The sequence below is a fragment of the Petaurus breviceps genome, unplaced genomic scaffold (genome assembly GCF_028583685.1).
Source record: "Petaurus breviceps papuanus isolate PSGF00001 unplaced genomic scaffold, PetGlider_PUasm1.0 37, whole genome shotgun sequence".
Classification (NCBI taxonomy): domain Eukaryota; kingdom Metazoa; phylum Chordata; class Mammalia; order Diprotodontia; family Petauridae; genus Petaurus; species Petaurus breviceps.
Window position 1 is genome coordinate 96168337 of NW_027186296.1, and position 16682 is coordinate 96185018.

General features: G+C 42.0%; 1 long non-coding RNA gene across 1 annotated transcript in view; it reads right to left on the reverse strand.

The window, feature by feature from the left end:
• Nucleotides 1-5211: 5211 nt before the first annotated feature.
• Nucleotides 5212-16682, reverse strand: part of LOC138169537 (uncharacterized) — a 285918-nt gene continuing 274447 nt past the window's right edge. Inside the window, exon 4 of the long non-coding RNA XR_011170377.1 lies at nucleotides 5212-5487. This is a non-coding gene — a long non-coding RNA (uncharacterized lncRNA). The remainder of the gene's footprint in view (nucleotides 5488-16682) is intronic.

Here is a 16682-nt window from a genome sequence, read left to right on the forward strand (position 1 = left end):
TTGATGAGAAAGACATAGGCAAGTCACGGTGTTACCACAAACTTGTCACCACATTGTCAGTCAATATACTATAGGACCAAAAGCAGGGAGCCTCTGCTTTGTTCTCAGAATGCCTAATTTCCTAGCTGAGTCTCCTGGGTTTTTTTTTAATTAGGGAACTGGATGCCTTTAGTCAAAAAAGAGCTGACCTGAGCTCAGTAGCCCTTGCCCATGGAATGCCATCCAGCATCAGCTTCCAGCCAGTGTGAGATGGGTACCTAGGTATCCCATTTGGGAAGCTGTCCATTAGAATAGCTTTTTTTTATATATCTGTGGTATATAAGAATGAGTCCTGGATTCAGTTAAAAGTCTTGAGTTTGGAGCAGCCAGGTAGCACAGCGATTAAAAGCACGGCTCCAGTGTCAGGATGACCTGGGGATTGAATCCGGGCTCAGACACTTAGCACCCACCCAGAAACACCTGGCCATGTAACCTTGAGCAAGTTACTTAACCCCAATTGCTTAGGGGAGGCCAGGTGGTTTAGTGAGTAAGAGCACCGGCTCCAGTGTCAGGATGACCTGGGGATCAAATCTGGACTCAGATACTTAGCACCACACCCAGAAATAACTGGCCGTGTAACCTTGAGCAAGTTACTTAACCTTGATTGCTTTAAAAAAAAAAAAAGTCTTGAGTTCAAGACTTCTGACACAGACCATGTGACCATAGACAAAACAATGAACTTCTCAGAAAGTTGCCCCAGGAAACAGAATACCGGCAAAATAACATGGGCAGGTTGCTAATGCACACCTTATCTGCATGCAGAGGAAGAATTTCCACACTGTAACTTCCCTGCACACATAAAATCAGTCAATAAATATGTATTAAGTACCTACTATGTGCTAAGTACCCCTTCCCCCCAAAAAAACCATAATATTAATCTTAAAAGGGCTCTTAGTGATCACCAACGTCCAACTTCTCATTGTACAGATCAGGAAACAGACCCCCTAGAAAGGGACAGTACCTTCCCAATGTTATACAATTTCTCCTTCTGTCTCATATCATTTTCTAATTGTTTCTTAGATACCCATTGTCCTCCAAACGAGACTTTAAACTCCTTGAGGTCAGAGACCATTTCTAGTATTTTTCTTATCTCCCTCACCAGTAGCCAATACATGGATACACACAGATTAAAACCTCTATTCACTTTATTTGTGGGGAATCACAGAGTTGAAGGATTTCAGAGATGGAAGTCACCACAAAGGCCATCTATTCCAACCCATGCTTGACCAAATGCTCTCTGATAAGTGGCCATCCAGCCTTGGCTAGAAGACCTCCAGTCAAGGAGACCCCCCCCCCCCAGAGGCAATCGGTCCCACTCTTGGATAGCCATGGTTATTTTCTTTATATCAAACCTACACCTGCCTCTCTGAAACCACTACTCCCCTGCCCCTAGTTCTGGCTTCTAAAACCAAGTAGAAAAATTCTTATCCATCTTTCACTTGCTAACCCTTCAAATACTTAAAGACTTTTATAACCCCCTGCCCCTCAACCCTTCTCCAGGTTAAACAGCCCCATTTCTTTTAACTTAGCCTCATACAGGATAATCTTAAGACCCCTCCCCACCCTGGTCTCCCTCCTCTGGATGCTGTACTACTTATCAATGTCCTTCATAAAATTCCATGGCCAGAATGGAACACAATGATCTAAATGTGTTCTGTCCAAGGCTGAGTACACTGGCATCTCCCTATTCCTGGACTCTTATGTCCCTCAATGCAATCTTAGGCTGGCCCCCCATCAATTCATGAGTCAATTTGTGTTGAGATTTCAGTCCTCTAAAAACCCCAGATCTTTTTCAGACAAACTTCTATCTGGTTATGCTTCCCCTATATACCAACAATTCTACCACCCGTACCATCTAAATGACAATCAATACATGCGATTCTGTTGGGAGAGAAAGGAAAGGGAGAGGAGAAAGGGAAGGAGAAAAATCAAAAGGGAAGATGAAGAATTTATCACCTTCCTTTAACTCATAAGAAAGGCAACATGATAGTATGGTGGGAAGAATGCTAGATTTGGAGTCAGGACACCTAGGTTTGCATCTTAGTTCAGTTACTAGCTACAAGACAGTCCCTTAAACCTTCTGAGCCTCAGTCTCCTCATCTGCCAAGTAGGGATAATGGTACTTGCATGTTGTGGGGACAGTGTTTAGTAAAACTTAAAGTACCCAAGAAATGTGAGTTAGTTGTACATGTAAGGAAGCATAAGTGGCATAATAGAATGCACATAGGTCTTGGGGAGGAAGTGTCAGGACATTTGGGTTCTTTCAGTTCTGCTTCGGACTACTTGAGTAACCTGGGAAAGAAATTTGTTGATTCCCTAAACCTCAATTTTCTCATCTGTAAAATGAGAGGGTGAGATGAGATAACCTCTGAGGTCCCCTCCAGCTTTAAAACTCTCTGGCCTGAATGTTGACAGCTATTCCCACCTTTCCCATCCAGCTGGAGAAACCCTAAAATACACTGGAGGAAGATATTGCTTTCACCAGTTTCTTCATCTGAGAAGGCATTCAAAAGCTCGGAGGTGGGACTCCTTTTGCTTTAAGCAAATGAGCAGTTCATTTTCCTCCTGTCACTCATGAGTGTCAGGTGGGGACAGAGGAGAGGGAAGAACACAATTCCTGGTGCTCAGTTTTCTCTTAGTTTCTACCAGTAAAATCTGTTTCCCTGAGTGGCCTCAAAGAAGGGAGGGAGAGGTGGGGGAAACTCCACAGAAAAACAATCCTTGGAGACTGTCTGGGTATTTTTAGACTGGACGAGATCCTTTCTCTTTAATCTGATGCCCCTGCTGACCTATTGCAGCCAGACCTATAGCAGTCTGGCTAACTGCTTAGATATGGAAATGGTTTTCTGTACCCTTGGGATGGAATTGGTTTTGTGGGTGGTGGGTTTAGACTTGACAGACACACTGCCTAAGGCCCCCTCGTCCAGCCCCAACGGAGGATATAGAATCTTTCACCCACTGAGTGAAAGAATGAGGCTAATTTACTATATTCTAGACCTAGATCAGTGTGGTAGAGTTAGAATCATCTCCTTTCAACTCCTTTATTTTACCAAGGAAGGGACTGAGACCCCAATAGGGTTGCTTAGGTCAGGTTTAAGGGCTATATTAGAATAAGGGCCGTAACTTGAACCCAAGCCTCCAAACTCCCAAATTAGGATTCTCCTTCTCAGTGCATCACAGTATAGTGCATTAGTTGATGCTTTATCAGGTTTCATATTTTCTGATTCAGCCCACTTGTACCTACTCTCATCTAGCGTGGAGCCACGTCCTTAAAGGTTGCAGTATGGTGGCAAGGTGGCAAGGGAAGTTCTGATGAACGCAGGTGGAGGGGAAGGAGGTGGAGGTTAATAATAGAGATATACAGGGGACTTCCAGATTAGAAAACTCCCTCTACCCAAGTAAGTCAGCACCTTCTCTAAAAGTTAGTGTTAACCAGAGTACTCTAAGGTTAAATAGCTTGCCCAGCATTTCACAGCTAGTATGGGTCAGAGGCCAGACTTGAACCCAGTCTTCCAAGATCCAAGGCCTGCTTTCTATCCACTACTCCCTGCTCATACATCACTTTAAGATTTGGAAAGCACTTTAAGGACATTATTACATTTGAACTTTATGACAACCCTGTGAGGCAGGGGCTATTGTTTATGCCTATTTTGTAATTAAAGAAACTGAGGCTCAGAGAGGATTTGCCCAGAAGTCGAACTAGTGTGTGAGGTAGTTATCTGAACCTAGATCCCAATCTCTCTGACTCCGGGGCACTGAAGAATCAGGGGCATGGAAAGAACAAGGGAGTCCCTCTAGCAAGGCAGGGGAGGTGACAGTAACTTCACCGTGCTGTCTTGGGTTAGCTTTGTTCCCGCCAGCACTTAGCCCAGTGAAGCCCCTATAAAGATCAAAAAAGACAGCATCAAAGAGGCAGGTGGTTAAAATGCATTTGTGCCTGCAGAGATTCCCAATGTCAATCGCCTATCACTGCTTCCACTTGGGTATCTCAGAGCCTTCCCTCTGGCCTGTTCTCTATTTGTTTCTGAACTACTGACCTGGAATTCCCCCCATGGATTTGTCTTTCAGCTCCGGTGACCCCCTTTCCCTTACCATGCTTTGATCGCCCTATTCCCAAGAAAGCTACTGACTCATACATTTCATTCTGCCGGAAGCAGCCTCTGCCACTTGGTTGTCCTACCTGCTGAAGGCCTGATGCACTGAGTGGAAAGATGACTGGACAGAAATAAGTCAGAAGACCATCATTCTCCACCCAACTACACCACTGACAATCTGTGTGATTCTGATCTCCCTTCCCACTCCCAACTGCTAACAGCACCCCCTGTAACTTCTTCATCTATAAAAAGAGAAGGTTGGACTGGACCACTCAGGTAACACAATGGATAGAGTTTGGGAATTGGAGTCAAAAAGATCTGGGTTCAAATCCCACCTTAGTTTGGGATTATAAATCTAGAGCAAGAAGAGACCTCAGAAGCCCTCTAGTCCAAGTCCCTCACTTTACAGATGAGGAAACTGAAGCCCAGGGAAATTAAATGATTTGTCTAAGGTCACATCATCTAAGGCCTAAGGTCACATCACATCTAAGGAAGCATCAGAGGTGGGTCCTTGGACTCCAGAGGCATTCATCTTTATACTGGACCTCACTTCCTCCCTTCAATATTTGGTACCTGGGCAGCCACGGACAAATTACCCTCTCTGAATTTCCTCATCTATAAAATGGGTATAAGAATACCTGTAGCACCTACTTTACAGGATTGTTATAAGGTTCCAATGAGATGATGTATGTAAAGGTCTATACAAACTTCAGTGCCATATGGATCATTAGGTCTTACTATTTCCATTCTATGATTCCATTGCATGGCTTGAGTCATCAGTAACCTGACCTTCCTTACGGCTGTACATCCCCTCTTGAGGCCTGGGCTCCCTTACAGCACAAAGAGTCTACCTTCCGTTCATTCTCAGTCCTCTAGGCCGCTCTTCCTACTTCCTGCCATACTGGAGAAGATGGATCAGATACCCCTCTAATCATCTTCTTCCCACCACAGTTTCACTTCCCAAATCAATACTTCACTGTGATCTGTGATTTCATCCATGTGGGCATTCCCTCTAACAATGTAGTCAGCGATAGGAAAGTCATAGAAACATATTGACTCAGAAAACCACAAGTTAACATTATTTATGGTGTATTGTGTTTTTATTTGTTTTGTTAAACACTTCCCAATCACATTTGAATCTTGTTTTTGGCTACAATCTGGAGCAATGCTGGCCACATGTGGTTCCATGCAGCCTGTGGACACAACAGTTTGACACCTCTGAATAGGTCACAGCTGATCCACACATACCTTCTTGTCCTGTGGGACTCTTGTTTTCCCAGAAATTCTCCACTGGGGTCAGAGGAAGGGTCCTTTCACATGCTGGAGGCATTCCTCTAAAGTAGACATTCTTCACCTGTGGGTCCATGAAATTATAAAATATTTTGTCACTTTTTTCAACATAATCGATTTCCTTTGTAATCGTATATATTCTATTTTATGCATTTACCTTATGCTAATTAACATATCAATGAATTTATCTCAAAATGGAACAGGAGCAAAAGCAAGTCGGCATTAGGGGAATCGGACAGCACTTTTCAGCATTTCAGCCTGCTCCCCCAAATCAAAAGCCCTTATGTTGGGCACCAATACATTTTTGGTGATGTTGTGTGGTTGAGTCACAGACATGACAATCTCCAAAGAACTAAAATTGATTGGTGACCCAAAGGACAATGGAGAGACGTATGGGTATAAGTAGGCTTCAATAGATTACCAAAGATTACTTGCATTTAAGCAGTGTCAAAAATATCATCTAGGATGTGTGTGATTGTAAAGGAGGTGGGGCAGATACAATGGTCAAAATGTGAGGTTCCAGATAAACAGATTGGTTGCTGTACTAGTACCCAAGTATCTTCCAAAGATTTTGAGCTAGGACTCAACCTTTTTTTGAGCCATGGACCCCCTTTGGCAGTCAGTCTAGAGAAGCCTTGATCATCAAAACTAATTCTGCCATTTTACAGATGGAGAAATTGAGACCCAGAATGGAAACTGACTTTAGCTAAGCTCAGAGCTAATTATTTTTACAGCTAAGGCTAGACCCTAGTCTCCTGATTCACAGTCTGATTCTCTTTCAATCTTTCCAACCACCTGAAGACATCATGGCACACTAAAAAGAGTTGTGGCTTTAGAATCAGAAGACCTAGGTTTGGATCCTAGATTTGCTATATAGTACTTGAGAGATCTTGGCCAAGTAATGTAACCTCTCTAGGCCTTAGTCGTCCTCTATAAAAGGAATGGGTTGGATTGGATGATCTTTAAGGTCCCTTCCAGCGGCAAATCCTATGATTCTACCAATTCCAGTCTATTATGATTTCCTTTACTGATACAGTATCTCAGCATTGTTCTGGAGTTTGGTTTGGCACATGTTTTTAGCTCCTTACATTGTCCCCATCTAGAGATAACTATACTTCCAAAGGGAATGAGTCACCATGCCCTTCTGATTGAAGCCCAGAAGATCATTAATGCAGCCTTCCTGAACTTCAAAGGAGATGTGGATGTGGGGGTGGGATTAGGCACCTAAATGTTAAGCTGTCCTCCAGAACAGATTGATGTCAAAACAAATGGCTAACTTAGGCATCCACTTCACAGTACTCTGACGTGCAGGCTCAAAATGTGCGGGTGTTCAATAATGAAATAAGCTATGAGGCATCAGGAGGGGAAAAGAGCCAGTCCAGAAGGTATATCAGGCCTTGCCCAGGTGCTCCAAACAGTGACAATAACCTCACTGTAGTGGCTGTAAGTTAATGACTTGCACCAGGATAGCCTGATCATATGGTCCTCTCTCCCTATAACTAGTACAGGATGAATGAGGTTTTGCCTCAGGATGCTGAAATGAGGGGAGGTATTTCTTCTCTGTAACTAACATTCCCATATTTCACCTTCAAAGGCATCCCTTCACCTGAAAGCAGTGATCTCCAAGCTTTTGATTGGATATTCTCAATAATCGTTTAAGTCACATTGAAACTCTGATGTGTATTTATGAATTTATAAATTATTATGTACTATGGTACTAATAATTATATAGATCACAAAACTTATTCAAAAATAGACACTTAAAAAGGATGTGGTAAGAATAATATAGTAGATACTAGATCCAAAAGGGAATCAGTGAAATTTATTGACTAGAGAAATGACAAGTTCAGACCTGTGCTTTAGGAAAATCACTTTGGTAGGTGTGGAGGATAGAGTGGGGAGGGGAGAGATGAGGGAGATGTAGGGAGACAAGAAAACTGTTCCAGTGGTCAGAAGTGAACTAAGATGGTGGCTGGGTGAGTACAGAAAAGAGACAGATGGAAGAGATATTATGGAGGTTGAAATAACAGGATTTGATAACTGACTGGATATGTTGGGTGGAAGAAAGTGATGAGTCAAGGATAATACCAAAGTTACAAACCTAGGTGATTAGTTGACTTCTACAGGAAGTAGACAGGCAGTTTCTGTACTGTAGTTGAAGCAGGTAGTTTCTGTACTCAACAGAAACAGGGAAATTAAAAAAAGGGAGGTGGGTTTGGGGAGAAAGGAAACAAGAAAACATTCACAAAAATGATAAATGCTGGAGATGTGGGAAAATTGGAACACTAATGCATTGTTGGTAAAGTTGTGAACTGATCCATCCATTCTGGAGAACAATTTGGAACTATGCCCAAAGGGCTATAAAAAATGTGCATACCCTTTGACCCAGAAATAACACTTCTATTTCTGTATCTCAAAGAGATCATAAAAATGGGAAAAGGACCTACATACAAAAATATTTAAAGCAGCTCTTTTTGTGGTTTCCAAGAACTGGAAATTGAAGGGATGTCCATCAGTTGGGGAATGACTGAACAAGTTGTGGTATATGAATGTGATGGAATACTACTGTGCTATAAGAAATTATGAGCAGGCAGACTCAAAAAAAAAAAAACCTGGAAAGACTTGAATGAACTGATGCTGAATGAAATGAGAACTAGGAAAACATTGTGTACAGTAACATTCTTTCACTCTAATGGAAGACACAAATAAGGAAGCTGAAAACCAGGAATTAAGGAGGGAATGAATGTACTAAGTAAGCATGAGAGTGTGGTTTTGAAGGCCAGAGAAGGTCAGTTACAGGGCCAGGAGGAGACTGGAAGGCCAGCCCAGACAGGTCTGGGCCCTGTCACAAAATGGAGGCTCCAGGATGAATTCATCAATGGGAGAAGGGATAAGATGGAAAGATATTCCATGGTGAGTGGTTAATGGGGGTGGTAGGATGTTCCAGGAGGGCCTAGGAGGAGGGGAGTTGCAGGACAAACCAGCAGTAGAGGGATATTGTTTTGAAGTCCAGGGGAGAGTGGAAATGGAAAAGGTAATAAGAACTATTTCAGACATGTTGAGTTTGAGGTGCCTATTAGACATCTAGTTTGATATGTCCAATAGAAAGTTAATGATACATGTTTGGAGCTTAGGAGATATTAGGATCAGATATTTAGATCTGCTAGTCATAATAGAGATGATAATTAAATCCATGGTTGCTGATGAAGTCACCAAATAAAAAAGTGTATAAAGAGACAACAATCCAGGACAGAGCTTTGTTGTACTGCCCCCAGTTCTGGGATTATAATATGAATGATGATTTAGCAAAGAAGCCTGAGAGTACTGAGGTAGAATGCTGTGTGCCTGGATAAGGGACTCTATAAGGATAGAGATCATGTATTATTAATCTTGGTATTTCCCGCTGCATTGAGCTGAGTTTTGAGAAATTGATAGACTATGATTTGACTTTATTTTATAGGAAGGGCAGATATATCAAAAGACTTAGTCTTGACCTGGGTTTCATCACTTACTACAGGTATGTATGACCTTAGTCAAGTCACTTAACCTCTACTGGCCTCAGTTACCTCACTTCCAAAATTAGGGGGCCAGTCTAGGTGACATTTAGCTCCCTTCTTGCCCTAGAGTTATAATCTTGGGAACCTACAAATTACACCGCGTCATAAACTGGAACAACTGCGGACAGACCAGAGGCAGTCCTTAAACCTGCTGTTTAGGTATCCTTTAGTAACTACTAAGTAAGGGAGGCTGGAGGTGAGTAAGGATTTCGAGCTCCAGATTATGCCCCTGGGGCAGGGAACAGTCTGGTGACTGAAAGACTGAAATGAGTCCTTCACCATGGAGATGGCCATGGCCACACATAGATTATGTCTGTTGGTTGAGCTCTGTAGAGATGTGGGTGCCCCCTGGCAAAGCGAAATGTGCACTTTTAAGGGATCTCATTTTTGACATTTGGAATACATGTAGCCCTCAGGCTCCAAATTTTCTGGGTTGCCAGAGCCTTGGGCCAACCCTGCCTCGACATCCCTTTCCTCTAGAAGTTGTCACAGGACATTTGAAGGGTAGGTGAGCTTGAGCAATCCTGATACAGAGAGAACACATCATTTGTTTAGCTAAGAGGGGAACCTCTGGTCATTTTGAGGGGTTCCCTACATACACAATTAGTTAGAGGGGAATAGAAGGTATGGAATTCTTTCTGATAGGCTCTTCTTATGAGGCAGCTAGGTGGTATGTTGGGGTGCTACACTTAGAGACAGGAAAACTTCAGTTTGAATTCTTCCTCAAACATTTAACTAGCTGGGTGATCCTGGATGCTTAGTCATTTATTTAATCTCTGTCTGCCTCAGTTTCCTTATTTGGAAAATGTGGATAACATTTTGGATAACATTATCCTCCTCACAGTGTTGTTATAAGCATCAAAATTAGATAATATATGTAAAGTGTTTTGTATACCTTAAATTGGAGGTTTTTAACCTGGGACAGTGAACTCTTAAAAAATTTATTATAACTGGTTTCATTTTCAATCCCTATATATTTTATTTCATGTATGCTGAACCCTGCATTAGATATTACACAAATATTATTAGTGGTACTCCCCAGTCCCTCGCAGAGATGATACTGGCAACCTTTCCGAGTCGTTGTCAGTAACTGGAGAATCATCTCTTATGGCTAACAAGGAACCAGTGGGGGAGAGGGGGGTGTGAGAGGGAGACAGAAATAATTCACTCTCTTTCACAATCTGGTTCCCAAAGAAAAAAATAATAAATTGCCTTAAAGGTGCCTTTGCAACAGGCGGCCTGCAGGCCTAACAAATCATTTCTCTCCTAGGCTTCATCAAAGCCGGACCCTGAGCTCCAGCCCAGCAGCTGTTCTGACTAGCTAACCAGCCCGAGATGGAAGGTTGGAGCCGTCTCCAGACGGCTTGCTGAAGGCCCCGCGGATGTTCCCCCTTCCACGCACCCTCATTGGCTTCTCCGCCGTCCCCCGTGGGAGCCAGCGGTGGAATCGTCCTGGAAGCCCATCCGAAAGATCGATGGCTTTCTGCCTTCCCAGGCTTTGGCAGGAGAGAGCGCCCGCGCTACAGACCTGCCCTGTGGCCAGCCGCCCCGGCGCACCACTGAGGGTGCGCATTCGATTACAGCCGACGCCGGCTTTCCAAGCTAATGCTTAAATGGGAAAGGACATTTCAAATGAACTCACATTAGATTGAAGGCTTAGGGGCAAAATTGTTGCCATGAGAAATACCAAAGGAGAAGGAGAGAAGAGGCATGATACCCATGTTTCAATGTTTTATGCAGATTGGGAAGGAACAAAGGAATGAATCGAAAACGGCCGAGTTTTTCAGCTTCTGCTTCCAGATGCGCCTGAGACACAATTGCTGGCAAAGCAGCGGGCCTCAGTTTCCTCCTCTGTCAAACTAGGAAACTGGATTTGATCGTTTCTAAGCCCCTTCCATCTCTGCCAAGCCATGATAGTCCCAATGTGCTATTCAGTTATTCTCTTCCCATCCAAGCAGGTACCGCCAAGCCATAATGCCTCTTATCAGAGATCTTTGAAATATGACAGTTCTGTTTCTTGGTTATGGCAGTAGTTACAGTGTTACTCTCCCTTCTCACCCTACCCCCAGTCAGATTTACAAGGTAATGTATGTTTTTAGTGTTTGCAATCTCTTCTCCTTCAGGAGATCTAAATGGATTGCTGAAATCCCATTAAAAAAAAAAATAAACTTTGCTATGAATACAGGACGCTCAATTTGCCAGGCCATAGGTATCTCTCTCTCCTCCTTCCAGGCCACAGCCACTGCAACATCCTCCAGCCAATTGCAGGGCCAGGTGGGTAGAGCAAGTGGCACTAATGGGAATGCTGGTCTGGGGATTGGCAAACAGGAGACACATGAAGTGCATATTATTCTATATTACTCAGCTTAATGAGATGGAAATCTGAGGCTGCACTTGCTTCTTCCCAGGCCAGAGAAGACTATGCTCATGGAATCATTGGTTACTGGGGTAGTTTGGTTCTAACATCTTAGAGCCTGAAATGCATCTGGCATCAGAGGTAAAAGTGTGCTTTGGTTGAATTATCTTTACAATCAGCTCAATTCTCCACTTTGCTCTGAATGTCTCAAAACTGCCAAAGCCAGTTACAACCAGGCTTCCTGCAGTCATGTGCACTGTTTTACTTCCTGACAAAGCTTGTCAGTGATAGAGGGGAAGCAATAATCTTACTTACAAAGTACTCACATGCATTAAATGCATATGCCATGCATACTCCTGGAGCCTTGCTTATATCAGGCACTAAATTCATGCATGAACAAAGAAAAATAAAGCCACTAAATTTAGCCACAAATCACTGAACCACCCCCTTTCAAGGATAAAATGTTCTTACATGCACTAGGATTTTTAACTTCTCAAGCAAGGGTATGTCTTCTAATTTATTTGCACACCCACTCATAGTACCAAAATGGTCCCAATCATGCATTAGATTCTCAATGAATACTTACTGTGTAGATTCTACTGAGTAGAAACTTGAAGCAGGAAAAGACTTGATGATCTCCCTATGGCCCACCAGGAAATCCTTAGCAAGGAAAATCCATGATCTCATTCATAATATACAGATTAGGTGAATGTGAGAGAGTCCAGCTATCATTTTACAGATTAGGAAACTGAGCCCTTGAGAAGTGACATGGCTTCACTGACAATCACACAGCAAATCAGTGTTGCAGTTGGGTCTAGAATCAAGTCTCCAAAGTCCTAGTTCAGTACTTTTCCCCCTACAACAAGCACCAACCCACCAGTGAAAGCTTTCTAAATACTGACAACAGATGAATGACAAGGAGCCTGACAGATAATGAAAAGTCAAAGCTGTTACCCTGAAGTTCAAGGTGATGTTATTCACCAAGGATAGGATGGAATGACTTGTACTGAGTTTAAGCTGGGGAAGATTTCATTGCTGCTTATTGATGATTCTATAGAACCCAGGAGTCAGAAAAGAGGATAACTGCCCTTGATAGGGACATAGGAGAGACATGAGGAACATGGTTTGTTATATGCAAAATACACGTGCCGCTATATGTAACTGAGGATCATTTATTTCTGGGTCCATTTTCTCATCTATAAAATGAGGGGAGGTGGGGAGGTTGGACTAGTCAGTCTAAACAACTCTCTCCAAAGTTACTACAGGCATACCTTGTTTGTACTTCACTTACCTAAGCTTCACTGATGTTGGGTTTTTTTCCAATTTATTTATTTTTAGTTTTCAACATTCATTTCCACAAGATTTTGAGTTACAAATTTTTCTCCCCATCTTTCCCTACCCCCACCCCAGAATAGCGAGCTACTGAATACCCCTACCCCAATCTGTTGTCTCTTATGTCCTCCCCCATCCCCCCCTAACTTTCTAGTAGGGCGAGATGGATTTCTATACCCCAGTGCCTGTATATCTTATTTCCCAGTTGCATGTAACATGCATTAACATTTGATTTTTGAAATTTTGAGTTCCAGAGTCTTTCCCTTCTTCCCTCCTCACCCACCCCCACTGGAAGACAAGCATTTCAACATAAGTTGTACATGTGTAGTTATGCAAAACATTTCCATAGTAGTTATATTGTGAAAGACTAACTATATTTCCCTCCATCCTATCCCACCCCTCACTTATTCTATTTTCTACTTTTTTTTGTTTGCTTCTAACTACCCTCACCCCCAATCTGCCCTCCCTCCTATCACCCCCACTCTTATCTCCTTCCACCCTACTTTCCTGTAGGGTAAGATACCCAACTGAGTATGTATCCTATTCCCTCCTTAAACCAAATTCAGTGAGAGTAAGGTTGACCCATTCCCTTTCACCTTCCTGCTCTTCCCCTCCATTGTAACAGTGTTCTCTTGCCCCTTTTATATGAGATAATTTACCCTAATCTATCTCTCCCTTTCTCCTTCTCCCAATATATTCCTTTCTCACTTCTTGATTTTATTTTTAAGATATCATCCCTCCATGTTCAGCTGATCCTGTGCCTTCTGTCTATGTATACCTGTACACACATACACACACTCACATATATATTTATACACACATATACCCTCCTATACATACATATATATTTATGTACATATATATACATATATATATATATATTCCCTTCAACTATCCTCATATTGAGAAAAGTCTCATGGGTTACAATGATCGTTTTTCCATGTAGGAATGTAAATAGTTGTATTTTGTACAAATTGAAGGTGTGTGACAACCCTATTTTGAGTAAGTCTATTGGTGTCATTTTTCCAACAGCGTGTGCTCACATTGTGTCTCTGTCACATTTTGGTAATTCTTGCAATATCTTAAATTTTTTCTTTATTATTATTATATCTAATTATGGTGATCAGTGATCTTTGATGTTACTATTGCAATTGTTCTGGAGGGCCATGAACCATGCATGTTCATCATAAGATGGTGAACTTAATCAATAAATGTTATATATGTTCTAACTGCTCTACTCACTGGCTGCTCAGTGTCTCTCTCCATTTCTTCAGGGCTCCTTATTCTCTGAGACACAACAACATTGAAATTAGGCCAATTAAGAGTCCTAGAATGGCCTTTAAGTATTTGAATGAAAGGAAGAGTCGATCTATACCACAAACTTCATTACTGTCTTATTTTAAGAAATTGCCACAACCACCACCCTGATAAGTCAACAGCCATCAACAACCACACAAGAGCCCCCACCAGCAAAAAGATTGTTGTTGAAGGCTCAGATGGTGGTTAGCAGTTTTTAGCAATAAGGTATTTTTTAATTAAGGTAGGTACATTGTTTTTTAGACATAATACTGTTGCACATTTAATAGACTACAGTATAGTGTAAATAAAACTTTTATATGGACTGGGAAACCAAAAAATTCATTTGACTCACTTTATTGTGATATTCACTTCATTTTGGTGGTCTGTAACCAAAACACAGCATCTCCAAGGCATGCTTGTAATCATCACTTAATTGCCAAATCTAAGGGCCTTTTCTCAGTCCTCATCCTTCTTAACCCCTCTGACACCTTTAGGCACTTTCAATCACCCTCTTCTCCTAGGTTTTCATGGCACTTCTCTCTCCTGGTTTTCCTCCTACCTGTCTGACCACTCCTTCTATGTCTCCTTTGCTAGATTTCTTCATCCAGATCAAGGGTTTTCACTGGCTCTCTCCTCTACTTGGAACTTACTTGTATCTTCTACCTCCTGTCATCTCTGCCTTCTTTCAAGCTTCAGCTAAAGTCCTATCTTCTGTAAGAAGCCTTCCTAATCTCCCTTAATCTCGGTACCTTCCCTCTGAGACTACACCCATTTTATCCTATATATATCTTATTTGTAGCCAGTAATTTACATGCTGTATCTCCCATTAGACTGTGAGCTCCTTGAGAGGAGGGATTGTTTTTTGCCTTTCTTTGTAGCTATTAGCATTTATATAACCAGGGACTAGATTGAGTACTTAAGTACTGTAGCTGCAAGCACCCCAAGCATCCCCAGGGTCGCTGCCACCACAGGTTCTTAGATCTGCTTTGTTAAAGGAAAGCAACTCAAAATGGGTTAACAAGCTTACTTTAATCAGTCAAACATGTATCGTTTACCTAGTTCAGGGGGAAAAGGTCAGCACCCCGAACTTCAGAATATACAGACAGAATTATCAAGACAGAGAAACAGATCAAGTAGACAGATTTCAAACTGTCCAACCATTACATCCATACCAAATCAACATCTGGGTTTTTCAAAGCCGGGGGGCCCTGGACAACGGCTTCCCAGAGTTTCATCTGATCAAATCACAGAACACTTCTCAAAGTGAGCCCCAAAACAAAGCTACACATAAGGGCTTATATAGCCTTCCCCTGCTCAGAGAATGTAACAACCTTATTGACTCACTGGCCAATCAAGAAGTATCTACTGAAAAACAAGCCTACCACCCCAGGCTCCAGGTGCACTTTAGCCTAGGGGCAGGGAAGATCTTTAAATTTGCATTCCCATTACAAGTACTCATTTCGTCCTCCCTACAATCCTTGGAGGTAAGAGACTATTATGAGCCCCACATTACAGATGAGAAAACTGAGCCAAGAGAGGTTAAGTGGGTCACCCAGAGTCACAAAGCTAGTAATTGTCTGAGGTTGGATTTGGACTCAGACCCAGCACTCTCCACTATGTCACCTAACTGTCCCCCCTCCTCCAGTGTTTAGCACTGTGTCTGACACATAGTAGGTAGTTAATAAATGCTAGTTGACTAACTGAATTCTAACTCTAAGCCTATAATCCTACAGTCCTCTTATCCCAATCTCTATCTATTGACTTTGGACTTAAAATCAGGAAATCTGGGTTGAATCCAGATTCTGCCACTTATTAGCTGTGAGCAGCCACTTGTAAACTCTGTTTGCCTCAGTTTTCTCATCTGTAAAATGGAAATGATGCTACTATGTACCTCAGAAGCAAACATATTTTAAGGAAAAGGCTTTGTAAATCATAAAATGCCTTCAACAATATAAACGACTGTTGCCCATTCTTCAAGATCTTATTCAAATACCAACTTCTTCCTAAGTCTTCTGATCCTTTAGTTGGAATTGAATTCTCCCTCATATCTCGTAGCAATTTGCATTACTCTTATATATCTATTGTATTCTAAGTTATATTATATTTATCTGTGCTTGTCCTAGCATTCCTATGAAAGTATAAATTACTAGAAAGCAGGAATATGTCTCATTCATATTCTATTTCCTCCAGTATCTAGAGCAATATGTTGTATACAGCAGGCATTTAATGAATAGGTTGGTGCTGTCTGTCCTTCATCCTCGAAAAGGATCATGACATCAGGGAAGTGATGCCATGACTTGCAAGTGAATCAGATTTAAGCAAGGGAGGGCTGTGCAAAGTCAGCAGCCTCACTTTCTCCTCTGGAGCCATCTGGGTCCAGTGGCAAGACATAGATCAGGACAAATGGGGATGGCCACGGATGCAACAGGAGGCCTTGACCTAAGTCTAACTTAATGAATAAATGAATGAATGAATACCCTATGCTGTTTTAAATACATATTCCCAAGTGGACAACACTGTCACACTGAAGCTAAGATCCCTTTCCATTCCAAAATCTTAGAATTCTAAGAACTGCTAGTTTACATCCCAAAGACATCCAGCAAAAGGGAGGAAAGGACCTATTTGTACAACAATATTTCTAGCAGCTCTTTTTGTAGTGGCTAAGAGTTGGAAATTGAAGGGATGCCCATCAATTGAGGAATGGCTAAGCAAGCT